Here is a 16226-nt window from a genome sequence, read left to right on the forward strand (position 1 = left end):
TAGTATTATTATTATACCTGAGTATCTCCAATGAATCAGAAGGCTCATCGCAAAAGACATGCATTAATCTTTATGCATATAGTACCTATCATACCTCTCCTTAAACTTATTCACTATCAGAGCACTGAACTAATTCTGGCAATTCATTCCATTCATTCACTGCTCTCCAAGCAAAAAATCTGGTGTGAATACCCTTACTAACCAAATAGTAAATAAAAAATATCATCCAGTTAAAAAAAATACATGATATAATATGTTGCCTAAAATTATGGAAAACTTGACCATTATTCCCCTCACCAAAAAAAAAAAAAAAACCGAAATTAACTGAGATGTGGTTACTCATTTTACAGACCAATTAGCTTAATGAGCAAGGCCTTAAAATAATTCCTCAGAACAATACTGGATTAATGTCAAAACTAATAAATAAAATAACAACTAGAGAACAAGAATGAATTTGAAATATCAGATTCTACACCAAAAAAAATGATATTTCACTATAGATATTGAAAAACATTTGTCCTTCTCTCTCATGATAAATTTATACCAATATTACATAACATTTGTCTGGACTCAAAAGATTTAAAGATAAAAAACATATCTTGGAATCAACACCCTGCAATAAAAATAAACAACACACTCTCGCAATGAATATATATATATATATATATATATATATATGTGTGTGTATGTGTGTGTGTGTGTGTGTGTGTGTGTGTGTATGTATACACGCTGCTTGGAAAGAAGTCAATAGACACCCATGAGCAACGTGCATCATACCATGTAATGAGTCACATGTTTGTAGCTGATGTAAATTGGAAGAATATGATGCTCCCAAGTCAGTGCACTATGTCTGGGTGAAATGGCTGTGAGAAGGGAACTGATGGAGTTTGAAAGAGGTGTTGCTATAGGATACCATGTTGCAGGCCTATCTGTTTGGCAAACTGTTGAAATTGGGCCATCCCATATCATATTGAGATAGAATTTATGACAGTATCCTTGTTGGGATGATAACAACCTAGTCAACTTCACTGCTTCCAAAATACAGCTTTACTTGTTTTCTCACAAAATATATATGGCACTGCTTAAATTTCAGAAGCCGAGCTTACTTTCGCAAAAATTGTTTTGATTTGCAACCAGCTTCCTGGGTTTTTTTTAGTAACACTTAGCTCACTGTTTTGCATATCAGATAGTTTTATGCAATATCAGACTTTTTTTTTAGACGAAATTGGCAGTTGACTGTGCCAAAATTGTCAATGGGGATCTTAAGCATGCTGACCTTGTTCAATGATAGGATGGCATATCTGCTCTCCAAGTAAAAGGCAATGGGTTCTAATCCCATGGCATTGAATGTCTGGTAGTATGTCAGTTTCATCACATAGTGTGAGATCATCACTCCTGTTCAATAGAAGCCTGAAGCAGCTTAAAAAAAAGTTCCATGTTTTGTTTCTTTAGAGCCTTATATAATATATATCAAGATAAAATATCTGTGAAGTACAATAATTCAACATCAAGCTGGAAACCAATAAATCAAGGAGTACGTCAGGGTTGCTCTCTCTCACCAATTTTATTTAATATATCTTCTTCTTATTGTGCTATCTTCTATCGAAGGTCAGCGACCATCTTGGCGAACAAACTGCGCTCTTGTGCTAATCTGAGCAGTTGTGCACTGCTCTTTCCTGTCCACGTCTTGATGTTGTCAAACCATGATATTCTTTTTCTTCCTCTAGTTCCTTTGCCATCAATTCTTCCTACCAAAATAGTTTGTAGAAGTTGGTATTTGCTGTTTCTCATGACGTGTCCAAGATATGATGTTTTTCATTTCTTGATTATTTGTACAAGATGTTTAGCTTTGCCAATGGATTTTAAGACATCTTCATTGGTAATTTTTTCTGTCCATGATATCTTTAGCATTCTTCTGTATAGCCACATCTCAAAGGCTTCGATTTTCTTGATGGTTGTCGCCTTCAATGTCCATGTTTCAACTCCATAGAGCAGAATAGACCACACGTAACATTTCAGCATTCGGCATCTGACTTCCATGTTTTAATATATACATAGATAAAATCATAAAAGAATGGAAGATAACTAATGAAGGAGGATTCAAGATAAACTGTAACACCAGATTAGCTACTCTGCTTTTTGCTGATGACCAAATAATCCTTGGAAAAAATGAAGATGAACTACAAAAATCATTTTGGAGTCTAAATAATCTGATAAAAACATATGGTATGGAAATATCAACTAACAAAACAAAAGTCATGGCCTTCAAATGTGCTAATCCAATAAGAAGCAAAATAGTAATAAACAACAAAATAATAGAGCAAGTAAATACATTCAAATATTTAGGTTGCACAATGTCATATGAAAATGAAGCTGATATAGAACCAAAGATATCAAACTTTTTAAAAGTAACAGGCATTATAAATAAAATTTTTAAACCCAATTATGTACAAAAACACATACGAATAAGAATCTACAATACAGTAGCTAAACCAACCTTACTTTATGGCAGTGAGATATGGACAATAAAAAAAGCAGATGAAAGAAGAATTGAATCATCCGAAATGAAATCTCTGCGTAGAACTGAAGGAGTCACAATAATGGACAAAATGAAAAGCAGCGAAATCAGAAAAAAACTTGGAATTACAACCTCCCTAAATGAAACAGTTATTTACTATAGAGAAAAATGGAAAGAACACATACTAAGAATGAATAGAAGCTGAATACCTAAACAAATTCTAAATTACCACCTAAAAGGTACTTGATGCAGAGGAAGACCCTTAAAAAGATGGAATTGAGTCTGGAACAGGCCACTTGGCCTATAAGCCTGGAAAGGAAGAAGAAGAAGAAGATGTTTTGTTTCTAAAGCAGGCTTTCCAGATTATCTAATCTTTAACTCAGAAATGGTGAATGTACCCAAAGTGATACCCACATTATCATGACTTTTTCTTATAGAAATGCATGTTAAATAATCATGGCTAAATCTGACTGACCATGATTTTCTACAGCGTGTAATTTTTTATTCTTCCTTTCTCCAGTAGAAATTAGCGAAATATATACACCTATTAGCAACAGTGTATGTACAGTGAATTCTTAATAATTCTTAATAATAGGCATATGAGAGTAACTTTTGCATCTTAGCTTTTCTTTGGTTGAAAGACTAGGCACTCACACCAGACAGACAGACACATATACACACACACAAAATAAAATAAAATCTGCAATTCCAATAAATGACCAATCAACAATTCAGCAAAACAAAATGAGAAAATAGCAGACTATTGAGTTTAAATTCACATTATTTAAATACCTTAAATTAAGAGGTCACTGTACTTTGGAGTGCTATAAAATAAATAAATAAATGGAAATTGCATTCAATGACCTTTTATCAAGCCTACCAAAATTTGATCCATTACTCTGTGTATTTATTTTTTGTATTTGAAACGCAAGTGTTTTGGGACCATTGTTTAACTTGTATGTTAATGATGTTGAGACAGGCTTAACTGGAGATATGTAGCTGTTTGCAGATGATGCAAAGTCAGGAAGAACTATGAGGAAGCGAGCAGATGTCGTAGCCCTGCAAGAGGATCTGAATAGGCTATGTGAGTGGATAAGTAAGTGGAGCTGCCAGTTTCATGTTGTAAAGTGTAAGGTCTTGAAATTTGGTAGGTAAGAATAGGATGCAGAGTATACAATAGAGAATTTTTGAAGGAGACAGAGGAGATGAGAGATCTGGAAGTGGTGGTAGACAAATAAATGACATTTTGGGGGAGGTCACATTGCTAAAATTGTGAGGACCTCACAACAGACACAACAGATTATGGCAATGATGAGGAGAACCTTAGCATGTATAAGTCATGTCTCTGGAATGTGAAAACAAATTGAAGGAATGCAATTTGTAGATTGCTAATTTGTAGATTGCAATTTGTTATGGTTTCCTTAACCTCACTGTTTATACAGGCAAAGAGGTTTTGACTCTCTTCTACTGTATAAGGCCTTGATCAGACCACATATAGATCAATACTGTGCACAGATCTGGTCACCTGATTTACACAGAGATGAATATCTTAGAGAGGATTCAGAGAAAATTTGTTAATTCATTGTCATGTCTCTGGAATGTGAAAACAAATTGAGGGAATGCAATTTGTAGAGCCTTGATGAATGGAGGAAGAAGAAGGAATATGATGGGAAAATAAGATGGTGAGAGGAGTTGTCATCAGATTAATTTGGAGGAGATATTTCATAGAATTGAGGGAGACATGGATAGAACAAGAGGCTATTCCTGGAAGTTGTATAAGAAGGGTGTGAGATATGAAGCGAGGAGCAGATATTTTTGCATGGAGAGTTGTTGGTGAGTGAAATACATTGCATGAGAGTGTGGTGAGTGCAGAAACTACAAAAAAGTTTAAGATGGTTCAATGATCTTTTTTGTGTAAGAGAGTGGACCTCTTGCAATGAGTCTTTGCAAGAGCTGTACATATGTGGAATAGCAAGAACCTGTGTGGGTAGCACTAAAGTGAAAAGACATGCAAGAAAACATCCACTGGTCACAGGTATCATGCACTCTCAGAATACATACAGATGTATGTTTTGTTTAGGATTTCAAAACATGAAATTTTGATTATAAAAAAAAAAAAATATATATATATATATATAGCAGCCAGATCAGTTTGAAAGCACCAGTTCTCGTCTGATCACTGAAGTTAAACAAACTGAGCTTAGTTAGTATTTGGGAGGGTGTTGAGCATGGCAAGTGCAAGAAGAATGATTGTTATAGGAGATTTTAACTACAGCAGTATAAATTGGGAAAAGGAAGATGCATGTAGCAATAAGGGAATGGAATTTCAGAATTCTTGAGGGACAAATGTCTTAGGCAACATGTAATAGAGAGAACAAAAGGATCAAGAGTCTTGGATTTGGTCATGGCATCAAAAGAGTTGATAATAACTGAGATGACATCTCTCCTACCAGTTGGAGAGAGTGACCATGTGGTTTTGACTTAGAAGATGAATAGACATGCAGGAGTATCAAAGAGATGTGAACTTATGTGGAATTATAAGATGCATGTAGCAATAAGGGAATGGAATTTATAGAATTCTTGAGGGACAAATGTCTTAGGCAACATGTAATAGAGGGAACAAAAGGTTCAAGACTCATGGATTTGGTCATGGCATCAAAAGAGTTGATAATAACAGAGATGACATCTCTCCTACCAGTTGGAGAGAGTGACCATATGGTTTTGACTTGGAAAATGAATAGACATGCAGGAGTCTCAAAGAGACTGGAACGTATGTGGAATTATAAGGCAGGTGATTATAATAGTCTAAGACGTCAACTTGGGGAAGTTTCATGGAGGGAGGAATTGGAAGGCTGGGATATCATTAGTGTGTGGGAAATTATGAAAGAATATTTTTTAGCAGCAATGGTAATTTGTATACCACGAGTGAACAAGAGGACACAATTTGGAGAAAAGTGGATGACAAACAATATTAAACAGGAATTGCATGCGAAAAAGAGGCTGTGGAAGAGATATAAGGAGACAGGAGAAGAGAAGATGCATGAAGAGTATAAGACACAGGCCAGAAGAGTGACTAGTATGGTAAGGAAGACGAAACTGGAATATGAGAGGAGATTAGCCCTAAGATCCAAAGAAAATCCTAGCGAATTTTTAGATATGTGGCCAGTAGGAGGAGAAATGATTGTTGAAGAATGACATTGTGGGATAAAAATGTGAATAGAGTGACTGACGCAGAGGATATGGTGGAATTGTTCAATGAACACTTTATTGAGTATTTCATCCTGGTTCTAGGTTTAGAGGTGCAGGAGGAGAGTGTGTTCCAAATACTCAGTACTCTGGATGTCAGTAAAGTGTGGGACTGGACAGTATTTCACCACGAGTTTTGAGAGATTTATTATGTTGGAGGTTTAATGGATTTTTTACAACACTCAAAAAGAATTAAAATAGAATTTAATACTTCCTATATTTCGTCCTGGTCACTAGGACATCTACGGGGATTACAAAGACAATTAATGTAACATGCACACAAAAACTTACAATACTAAGCCCAACCACGTGGGTGACAATAAAGTCCTATCTAGGTGGGGCAGTAGTAGGTGGCCTGGAATGTAAGGTGGGACCTCTGGTGATGACTGTTTCCCAAATCTTTGGAAACTTAATGCAACCGTATTTGTTAAGATTTGGTTGGTTTCTGAGAGCTGCTGCTGCTTCTAAGAAAAGTCTCTCTTTCTTGAATTTGCTGTGGTGGAGCATGGTGGTTTTCTTCCATGATACTCTGTGGGTGGTGTCCAAAACATGGTCAGCCAAGCCTGAATGGCCATAGTTGTGTTTAACGATGTACGACTTGTGTTCCTCCAGGCGGATGGATGCTGATCTGCCTGTCTGTCCAAACTACGCAAGCTTACAGGAACAGGGTACTTTGTAAACTCCAGGCAGAGAGAGAGGAGGGAGCTGATCTTTCGTAGAACGGATAAGGGTAGCCAGTTTGCGGTAGGGCTTATATGCTGTGTGTAGGTTATACTTTTTTAGTATCTTGGCTATTTTTTCTGAAGTGCCACGGATGTAGGGTATGGTGATGGCATTTTTAAATTCTTATTGATGAGAGGGACGGGGACTGGGGGAGGAATTGATTATTTTTTTGATGCTGTGTTCGCTGTAGCCATTGGAGAGGAAAGTTCTGTATATGTGGTTAAGCCCAGTAGTGAGGGCGGTTCCACTGGAACAAAGATTGTGGGCTCTCTTGGTAAGGGTTTTAATGATGCCATATTGTTGTGAGGGGTGGTGGTGGGAGAGTTTGTGAATGTATCTGCCTGTGCGTGTGGGTTTTACAGGTCCTATTTATACAGTGAAGGCAAGTGTATCATTAGGCAGGCGCGTGACTAAGGTGTCTAGGAAGGGTAAACAATTGTTCTTTTCCTTTTCCATAGTAAACTGGATTCTTGGATGTAGGCTATTGAGATGACCGAGGAAGGAGTCTAACGTGTCTGGGCCATGAGGCCAAATAGAGAACACATCATCTACATATCTTAGCCAGATAGAAGGTTTGAGTGGGGCTGAGTCTATGGCTCGTTTTTCGAAATCTTCCATATAGAAATTGGCAAGGGGGGGTGAGAGGGGGCAGCCCATGGCGGTTCCCTCTATCTGCTTGTAGATTTTGTTATTCCAAGCGAAATACCCAGAGTTGATGGCGAAGGAAAAGAGATCTAAGATGTCAGAGGGAAAAACGTTTTCTAAGAGAGATAAAGTGTCAGTTAAGGGAATATTGGTAAACAAGGAGGAGATATCAAAGCTTACTAATATGTCTGTATTATTCAAGGTTAAATTTTCTGTGAGGGCTTTAAAGTGGGTCGAGTTTTTTATATAGGAAGCTGAATTTCCAGTGAGGGGGGACAGAGAGTTGGCAAGCTGTTTAGACAGTCTGTAACAAGGTGCATTGGTGGCATCTACTATAGGCTTGAGTGGGGAATTAGGTTTGTGGATTTTTGGTTAACCACATACACAGAACTTTCCTCTCCAATGGCTACAGCGAACACAGCATCAAAAAAATAATCAATTCCTCCCCCAGTCCCCGTCCCTCTCATCAACAAGAATTTAAAAATGCCATCACCATACCCTACATCCGTGGCACTTCGGAAAAAATAGCCAAGATACTAAAAAAGTATAACCTACACACAGCATATAAGCCCTACCGCAAACTGGCTACCCTTATCCGTTCTACGAAAGATCAGCTCCCTCCTCTCTCTCTGCCTGGAGTTTACAAAGTACCCTGTTCCTGTAAGCTTGCATACTTTGGACAGACAGGCAGATCAGCATCCATCTGCCTGGAGGAACACAAGTCGTACATCGTTAAACACAACTATGGCCATTCAGGCTTGGCTGACCATGTTTTGGACACCACCCACAGAGTATCATGGAAGAAAACCACCATGCTCCACCACAGCAAATTCAAGAAAGAGAGACTTTTCTTAGAAGCAGCAGCAGCTCTCAGAAACCAACCAAATCTTAACAAATACGGTTGCATTAAGCTTCCGAAGATTTGGGAACCGGTCATCACCAGAGGTCCCACCTTACATTCCAGGCCACCTACTACTGCCCTTAGAGGGCGCTCCACCTAGATAGGACTTTATTGTCACCCACGTGGTTGGGCTTAGTATTGTAAGTTTTTGTGTGCATGTTACATTAATTGTCTTTGTAATCCCCGTAGATGTCCTAGTGACTAGGACGAAATATAGGAAGTATTAAATTCTATTTTAATTCTTTTTGAGTGTTGTAAAAAATCCATTAAACCTCCAACATAATGTCCTCACAGCACTTAAGCCTCTACACAAGAGTTTTGAGAGAATGTGCCTGGGAACTGACAGTGCCTTTAACCTGGCTTTTCAATGAAAGTCTGGCTACGGAAAAGGTGCCCAGGGAATGGAAGGAAGGTAAGATAGTACCATTGCATAAGGGTAAGAGATTGGAAGTGTCTAATTATAGGCCAGTTTGTGTGTCATCAGCAGCTGTTAAGATCTTGGAGAAATTAGTGAGGGACCGTATACAGCAGCGGGCATGTGACGTAATCTTATCTGTGAGAGCCAACATGGATTTATTAAGGGGTGCTCTTGTTTTAGTAATATGCTAAATTACAAGAAATTATAATAAAGTTACAAGAGCAATTGATGAGAGAAAGGCATATACTGCCATTTTCTTGGATTTAGCGAAGGCATTTGACAGGGTGCCACATGATAAACTGATATTTAAGTTGCAGCACATGGGTTTGGATGTCGGGTTGGTCAACTGGATTCAGGATTGGCTGTCCGATAGGTATCGGAGAGTTGTGTATGGTGGGCAGTTTCAAGGAGGCAGAAGTGGGGTCCTACAGTGGTCAGTACCGGGACCTATATTGTTTAATCTTTATATCAATGACAATGTTAGTGAATTGCAGGTGGGATATTCAGTTGTTTGCGGATGATGTGAAGCTGGGAAAGGTTATTACTGATAGTGCAGATGTGGTAGCCCTGCAAGAGGATTTGATAAACTAGACAGATGGACAAATGAATGGGGGTGTCGGTTTAATTCAGCAAAATGTAAGGTCTTGAGGTTTGGGACACATCGATGGGACACTTCATACTCTATTAGACTGGAGGAAGTAGGGGAGACAAGAGATCTAGGGTTGATAACTGATAGAAACCTGAAATTCGGGGGACATATTGCAAAGGTGGTGAAGGTAACACAGAGGATTGTTGCAATACTGAGGACACTGACCTGCAGAGATAAAACAGTTATCATTCCGTTGTATAAGACCCTGATCAGACCACACTTAGATTATTGTTCACTAATTCGGTCCCCAGGATTTGAAGGGGATAAATTAACTGTGGAAAGGGTACAGAGGCGGATAACAAAGATGGTTTCAGGACTATACAATGTTAGTTATGAGGATCGGCTGAGGGAATATGGATTGCAGAGTTTGGGGGATAGAAGAAGGAGAGGTGATATGATTGAGACTTTTAAGACTGTTGAAAGGAGTTTACAGGGTTTACACTGGGGAATTCTTTTGCTTGATTGAACAGCGGAAAGAAGTGATGAAAAGGGGCCATCCCTGAAAGTTATGAAAGGAAGCTGTGAGCAAGAGGGTGAGGAGTGGTTTCTTTGCATGGAGGGTGGTTGAACCGTGGAAAGCATTGCCTGATAAAGTGGTGAGAGCGAGAATGTTCAATGAGTTCAAGGAGTGGTATGATAGATATGTTTCCTAGGAGGGACCTCCCATGATGAGTCTTGATAGACTGTGTTTCCTAGGAAGGACATCCCAAGAAGAGTCTTTTGACTCCATGGAGGCCTGAATAATAATAATAATAATAATAATGATGATATAATTATATATATGCCAGCGAATCTGTTTAGAATCCATTTTTTGCATGCTGATTTGATATTTTTTCATTTAATTTTTTTTATAATTTCCAAGTTTTTATTTTAATTAAATTCAGTGGATAATTGTGTTTATAAGTATTCAATCATTTAATTACCTTTTTTTGTTTGTTTTTGAGCAGGCTTCCAAAAATATTCATTTTTTATTTAAATTTCTCATTTTTTTTATTATTATTATTAAAGTGTAATTTACAGTTGTGTTTTTATTATTATTATTATTATTATTCAGGCCTCCAAGGAGTCAAAAGACTCATCGAGCGAGGTCCTTCCTAAGACATAAAGTCTGTCAAGACTCATCGAGGGGAGATCCCCCCCCTGAGAAACACAAAGTCTATCATACCACTCTTTAAACTCACTGACCGTTCTTGCTCCCACCACTCCATCAGGCAAATGCATTCCACGGCTCAACCACCCTCCACACAAAGAAACCACTCCTTACCCTCTTGCTCACAGTTTCCTTTCGTAACTTCCAGGGATGGCCTGGAAGTTATATATTTGCATATATTTTTTCTTGAAAAAGCAACTTTTCTTATAAATCTTATATACATACATCTGTTATAAATAACAGTGACACAAAGTAACAATTTAGATAATTTTCTTGAAAGAATAAATAAATAAAATAACCAGTCATGATACTCTCGTATCATGAAATTGCTTATGGCAACCTTTTTTGGTCCCAGTTAAACACAATAAATGAATGTGTTATTTATTTTCATGGTACTGATTAAAACACAGAACGATAAGAAAATAATATTAACTGATTTGCTGATATTTCACTGGTATTATATCCAGCATCTTCAGAGCACAAAAACAGTTTGTAAGAGAATGCGAAATAACAATTTGGTATAACTTCCATGATAAGTTGACAGTCAAACTAGAGCAGATGGGGTTGGATATTAGATTAGTGCATTGGATTGGAGACTGGCTATCTGATAGGTATCAACAAGTTGTGTATGGGGGGTGCAATATCCAGAAAAAGGAAAGTCACTAGTGGAGTGCCTCAGGGGTCTGTTTTAGGGCCATTACTATTTAACTTATATATTAATGATATTGGTGAAGATTTGGATGGAGATATTCAGTTGTTTGCAGATGATGCAAAGTTGGGACGAACCATAAAGAGTAGTGAAGATGTTGTGGCCTTGCAAGAAGACTTGAATAAATTGAGTGATTGGGCAAGCAAATGGGGATGTGAGTTCAATGTTGCAAAATGTAAGGTTTTAAAATTTGGAAAACAAAGATGGGATGCAGAATTTATGCTTGGTGAGAATATATTGTTGGAAGTAGAGGGAATAAGAGATCTGGGGGTGATAGTGGATAAGGATCTAAAATTTAGGGGACACATCGCCAAAATTGTGAAGACAACACAAAGACTTCTGGGAATGATGCGGAGGACACTGACATGTAGAAGTAGGGAGATACTTGTTCCAATGTATAAGGCTTTGATTAGGCCACACTTGGACTATTGTGCCCAGATTTGGTCACCGGGTTTTCAGAAGGATGAAGAGATGTTGGAAAGGGTCCAAAGGCGACTGACTAAGGTAGTTTCTGACCTCTGGAATGTTGAGTATGAGGAAAGATTGAAAAGATGTAATTTGCAGAGTCTCGTGGAGAGAAGGAAGAGGGGAGATATGATAGAGACCTACAAGTTGGTAAGGGGTTGTTATAGGATCAATGGTGGAGAAGTTCTACAGAGAATAGTGGGAGATCAGGGGAGAACCAGAGGTCATCCCTGGAAACTGTATAAGGAGGGTGTGAGTAAGGGAGTGAGAGGCAGGTTTTTTTCGTGCAGAGTTGTGAGTGATTGGAATGCCTTGCCTGAGAGCGTGGTGTCTGCAAGTAGTTTGAATGTGTTTAAGACACGGTATGATGAGATGTGTGTGTAAGATAAAAGGACCTCCTAGATGAGTCTTTGACTCCATGAGGTCTTATTTAATAATAATAATAATAATAACAGTTGGACTAGTTTAATAAAAAATTGTAAAGACAACACAAGGAACTAAAGTCCTAATTAGGCACCATCTATGTCAAAAAAGAGAGAAAGCAAATATTTATTAGATCTTAAAATTACTGTTACCCAGATTTTTCGTTAATTTATACAGCCATACTTGTTGAGGCTTGGAGTATGTTTCGATGCTTCTGTTGATTCCAAAAACAATCTCTCTGACTTATGACTTCTATGTAGCACTTTTGTTTTCTTCCAATTGATCCGATGTGAAGTGGTATCCAAAGCATGGTCTGCTAGACCCTACTTGCCATAACAATAATGCCGGATGTATTTTTTATGTTCACCAACGTGGATGTCAATAGTTCTTCCTGTCTGTCCATAGTAAGCCTGGTCACAAGAACAGGGTCATAAACTCCTGGATGTGATAAAGAAGAGAGTTTGTCCTTAGATGAACAGATGAAAATTGCCGAATTGACATAAGGTTTAAATACGGTGTGTAGCTGATATTTATTGAGCACTCTAGACATCTTTTCAGATGTGCCTCGAATGTATAGGATGGTAACAGTTTTGTTGCAGTCTTGTGTGGCAAGCAATGGAGGAGATTATAGCCATTGGCTTAGAAGGTGTGAAGTAAGGGAATGAGTTTAGCAGTAAGAGCATTGTTATTGGAACATATAGCTCTAGCTCTTTGAGTTAGTGTTTTTAGGATACCATACTGTTCAGCTGGATGATGGTGTAACTGTTTGTGCAAATATCTCCCTGTATATGTGGGTTTTCTACAAACAAAAAAGATAAGGAACCATCTCGAAGCCATGTGATTAGTGTATCTAGGAAGGTCCCTGTGGAACAAGTAAAACATTTCAGCTACTTAGGCACGATTTTTAGTGAAAATGGTAAATTAAATATGGAAATAGACAACAGAATCAACAAAGCTGGTATGGTAGGAAGTCAATTGAATAAATTCATGTGGAATAAGAGAAAAATTAGTCGGAACACTAAATTAGCTGTATACAAGACAGTGTTCAAACCAGATTTAACTTATGGATCTGAGAGCTGGGTCAGAAGTAAAACACTTGGCCAAAGACTAGAGACCGCAGATATGAGAGTCCTGAGAAAGATTAGAGGCATGAACAGATGGCATCAATGGCAATATCATATTAAAAACAAGGATATTAGGAAAGAACTTGACATTGTCTGCATCCAGGAATGCGTTAGCAGAGCTAATCTCAGGTGGTATGGTCACTTAAACAGAATGGGCGAGGAAAGATTAGCAAAACAAGTGTTCTCTGCCAGGTTGGCAGGAAAACGACCCAGAGGAAGAGACCAAGATATAGATGGTTTGATACGGTACAATGTGCCTTAGACGATAGAAATATAAGATCTGATAATGATAATATTGGAGTCTTGACAAGTAATAGACTGATTTGGAGGAAAATTGTAGATAGGAAGTTAGTAATTATGTACATTTATCATGTAGTACTATCATATCCTGTACACCCCTTGAGGGTACATGTCAGGAATTTGATGATGATGATGAGGAAGGTCAGACAGTCAGCAGCTTCCTATTCCATTGTGAAATGGAATTTTAGGGTGTTAACTATTTAAATGCACTAAATATGTATCTAATATCTCTGGATCGTGTGCCCAAATAGCAAACACATCATCAATATAGAGTAGCCAAACCACTGGTTTGTGAGTGGCTGTATTCATAGCTAGCTTTTCCACGTGTTCTACATAGAAATTGGCTAAAGGGAGGGGGAGGGGGGGGATTGCTGCCCCATCTAGTTGTTTGTATATCTTCCCTTTCCATATAAAATAACCTGCATGTACTATAAATTTAAACAGTTCGAATATATCAGGGGGAAAATGTGACTTTAGTAAATCAAGGGTTTCAATTAACAGTACATTTGTAAATAGTGAAGTTATATAAAATCTAATCATTGCATCGGAACTTTTTAAGAAATGGTTTTCTGAAATACTTTTTAGGTGAATAGAATTTTTAACAAAGGAGGAAAAATTATTTATGAGGTTGGCTAGTAATTTAGCTAAATGTTTAGCAAGTTTGTATGTGGAACTGTTTATACTACCCACAATAGGGCCTGAGAAGGAAGAGGGGAGATATGATAGAGACCTACAAGTTGGTAAGGGGTTGTTATAGGATCAATGGTGGAGAAGTTCTACAGAGAATAGTGGGAGATCAGGGGAGAACCAGAGGTCATCCCTGGAAACTGTATAAGGAGGGTGTGAGTAAGGGAGTGAGAGGCAGGTTTTTTTCGTGCAGAGTTGTGAGTGATTGGAATGCCCTGCCTGAGAGCGTGGTGTCTGCAAGTAGTTTGAATGTGTTTAAGACACGGTATGATGAGATGTGTGTGTGTAAGATAAAAGGACCTCCTAGATGAGTCTTTGACTCCATGAGGTCTTGTTTTAATAATAATAATAATAATAATAATAATAATAATAATAATAAGTTACCTTCATAACTCTACTACTAGTATGTTCTTTCTTGTGATCATATCAGTTGTTTTAATATCATTTTTGTTCTAAGTGTTTATGAGAGCTTTCCAGACCATACCCTTGTATACTCAAAACCTGGTCAGCAGTGCTATCTATATCAAGGTTGATTTGGCTGGTTAAGTGTTTACTGACACAAGGACAGCAAAGATACTGCACCAAACCAGGGTTACAGCAGTACTCAAGGTAATAATACACAGTAATATTATTATTACTATGTATTTTTATCTTTAGTACTACTATAAGGTGATAATACACAGTAATAAACAGAAAAATTAGTAAATAGCATGATATGTAAAAAGAAAACATTTTTTTAAATGTTTATTAAGTAAAGCAGTACTATACATAAACAGAATTTTTAATGAAATGTGTTCATTATAAGTTAATTCTTTTTAAAATGTTAAAAACTTCATGGAATTTGTACAGGTCTAATAAGATCTGCCTGAGGGTATGTGGCTCAGCCAGATTTGTGAAAAATTTATTCCTTTCTCGAGTGAAGTGTTCACACTCTACCTAAACATAATAAATGGTGAGACACGTGTTGCATTCTTTACACACAGGTGGGTCATCAGCCTTCAGTAAATGCAAACGAATGACAGCTTAGCAAGAACAACTTCCTCTCCTCTATTTCTATTGACTATACTGTCAGCGTTAATTTCGAGTTTAATTTTGTACAATCTATTTTTTGTCAATCCATCCTGTCTGTCTGTGGTCTGTATACAGGACTGACAAAAAATATGTAGGAAAATTATCAGCTGATCTGGCAGATGCATCTGTGGTTTCATTTCCATCAATTCCAATGTAGGTGGGAAGGGCACCCAGTGGAAAAGCTCCACTGAAAGGGACCTCCAATATTTTTGATAATTTTTGTTGTCATCATTGCTGCTATTATTACAGGTATCCTCCATAAAAATTCCCTATTTTGAAATTTTATGTACCATAAAATGAGGAAAAAAAATTCTTCTCTTCTTCTTCCTAACACGGATGTTAGGCCAAGTGGCCTGTTCCGGTCTCATGCCATCTTTCTTGGTCTTCCGATTCATCTTTTTCCACTTATTTTGTATCTGTATAATATTTTTGGTAGTCTGCTGTTGTCCATTCGATTTAAATGTTCTAGTCAGTTTTGTTTATACTGTCTTATGTAGTAATTAATTGGTTTTATTTTTAAGGATTGTAAGATTTCTTCATTTGTTTTGTGGTTCCACTTGGTATATCCAGCTGTTTTTCTGAGGAACTTCATTTCAGCTGTTTGAATTCATTTTTCATCTTTCCTTTTTATTAAGTAAAGTAGTATGTACACATAAACAGAATTTTTAATGAAATGTGTTCATTATAAGTTAATTCTTTTTAAACGTTAAAAACTTCATGGAATTTGTTCAGGTCTAATAAAATCTGCCTGAGGATATGTGGTTCAGCCAGATTAGTGAAAAATTTATTCCTTTCTCGAGTGAAGTACTCACACTCCACCAAAACATGATGAATGGTGAGACATGGAAAAAAAAATTTAAAACCTTAAAAAAACAGAATCAAGAATTTTGTTTTAATTGTTCTTCTGTGACTTATTTGAAAGAGGAAAAAATTGTATAAACTTAGGACAGAGTATGACTGTAGAAAACAGAAATGTTATATCAATATAGCAGGTACATTAAGAGTCCTTAAATTCCTAGTCTATAGTTCCATATGGAATGAAAGTTCAAAATGGTCCTCTTCACTTGTGGAACTCCTTTACCTGTGATGCCTGGGGGCAGGGGCCCGGTGTATTTCTCCTTTTGCATGGCCTTGCCTGAAAAGGTGCCTGCATTTCAATATCTCTTAATTTTAATGAAGAAATATTAAACTCTTCTG

The 16226-nt window shown here is 37.3% G+C and overlaps 1 protein-coding gene across 2 annotated transcripts in view; it reads right to left on the bottom strand.

Annotated features, from left to right (window-relative positions):
* Positions 1-16226, bottom strand: part of LOC150106488 (leucine zipper putative tumor suppressor 2 homolog) — a 155367-nt gene that overhangs the window by 48822 nt on the left and 90319 nt on the right. The window lies entirely within an intron of this gene.

The sequence above is a fragment of the Typopeltis vanoorti genome, chromosome 5 (assembly GCF_054136105.1).
Source record: "Typopeltis vanoorti isolate ZY-2024b chromosome 5, IOZ_Tvanoo_1.0, whole genome shotgun sequence".
NCBI lineage: Eukaryota > Metazoa > Arthropoda > Arachnida > Uropygi > Thelyphonidae > Typopeltis > Typopeltis vanoorti.